General features: G+C 40.1%; 1 pseudogene; it reads left to right on the top strand.

The window, feature by feature from the left end:
* The first annotated feature begins 393 nt into the window (after nucleotides 1-393).
* LOC148514751 (N-alpha-acetyltransferase 40 pseudogene) lies at nucleotides 394-1,169 on the top strand (annotated as a pseudogene).
* Nucleotides 1,170-1,861: the final 692 nt, after the last annotated feature.

Raw genomic sequence — 1,861 nt, 5'->3', positions numbered from 1 at the left:
TGTATTTAAAAAGCTTTGTCTCCTTAGTGAGTGCCCTTTGCAAATAAGGTTTAAATACATGCAGAGCGAAGACCTCATCAGCTACAAATACAAATTATGACCATATGTATTTTTCTCTCTTGTGAGCAAGTTCAGTGTATTGGTTTTGAGTATGGGTGTGCAGTTCAGTTTCCAACATGGCAGAGTGGCACTGCAGTGGAAGACAGGATGGCAGTTTAATAAACTATACGATCCCAAGGAAGTTTAAAAAACAAGAATGTTTTCATTAATCTAGAATTAGGTTAGAGGCCTGAGGGAGTTGGAATATGTAAATGTAATGAAGACATGGAAAAACGGAAGGATTGATTAGTTTTTAATTTATTTATCTTAATGTTTTCATTCTTAATAAAATGTATGAGTTTCTTCTCTCCCTCCAGCACCGAACCGAACCAGGTTTCAGAGAATTATGTCATCAGCTGTGTCATTGGAAGGAAGTCTGAATGGGCAAAAAAGGAAAAAAACAATGCCAAGAGGAATGTGCTGCAATGACAGCTGTGTGTGCCAAGGTGCAAGTAGCCAGTGAGCAGGGTGAACTTTTAGGAGCCTTTCCAGTCTTAAAGAATAAGCAGTTTGACAGAAATGGGTTGAATCTGTCTATAGAGTGCTGCAGAGTAACAAATGTGAACCAGAAGACTCTAGACTGGATATTTGAACTCACAAATACAAATATGCAGCTGCTATATGAACAAAGCGAATGGGGATGGAAGGAGCGAGAAAAGCACAGATGAACATGCCTGGTACCTTATTGCCAGAGATGAGCTTCCTGCACCTGTGGTTTTGTGCACTTCAGATTTGACGTGGAGTGCGGGGATGAGGTCCTTTATTGTTATGAGGTGCAGTTGTATATCCATGTCCACAGGAAAGGAGTGGGGAAATTTCTGGTACAAAACTTACAACTGATGGCAAATAGCACACAGATGAAGAAAGTTGTCCCTACAGTATTCAAACACAATCACGGTGCTTACCAATTTTTCAGAGATGTTTTACAGTTTGAGTTAGACAAGATCTATCCCAGTGTATTGGGGTGCTGCAGTGATGATTGCATGTATGAGATTCTGAGCTGCAAGACAAAGTTTGGAGACACTTCCCATTCACATTCAAGACATTATGCCTGTCCCAAGTGTGTTTAAATTGTTCAACCGTCTTGGCTTCAACCACCTCTAATGGGAGGCTATTCCACTACCCTTTCTGTGAAGATATTATATTTCAAATTTCATCTGAGCTTACCTCCCACCAATTTCAGTGCATGTCCTTGTGTTCTTGTACATCTCTTCCTTTGAAGAATGCTTCCCTCCTGTCCCTTATTAAAACCCTTTATGTATTTGAAAGTTTCGATCATGTCCCCCCTTTCCCTTCTCTGTTACAAACTATACATATTAAGATCTTTTAGTCTTTCTGGGTAAGTTGTGTGATGTAGGCCATGACCATTTTAGTTGCCCTTCTTTGTACCGTCTCTAATGTGTCTATATCCTTCTGGAGATGTGGCCTCCAGAACTGAACACAGTATTCTAGGAGTAGCCATACCAAGGACCTATACAGTGGCATTATTACTTTTTTTTTCCTGCTACTGATTCCTTTGCCTATGCAACCAAGCATCTGACTTGCCTTCCTCAATGCTTTGGTGCATTGCTTGCCTGCCTTCAAGTAATCTGAAATGGTGACTCCTAAATCCCTTTCCTCCTCTGTATTTTCCATTATAGTGTCCTTGATACTATATTTAGCCTTTAGGTTATTGAGACCCAAGTGCATGATTTTGCATTTTTTGACATTAAACTGTAGTTTCCATGTTCTTGCCCATTCCTCTAGATTACCCAGATCCTCA

This window comes from Taudactylus pleione, unplaced genomic scaffold (genome assembly GCF_031769625.1).
Source record: "Taudactylus pleione unplaced genomic scaffold, aTauple2 ptg000259l, whole genome shotgun sequence".
NCBI classification, from domain to species: Eukaryota; Metazoa; Chordata; class Amphibia; order Anura; family Myobatrachidae; genus Taudactylus; species Taudactylus pleione.
This window is presented reverse-complemented; position numbering and strand designations above follow the sequence as displayed.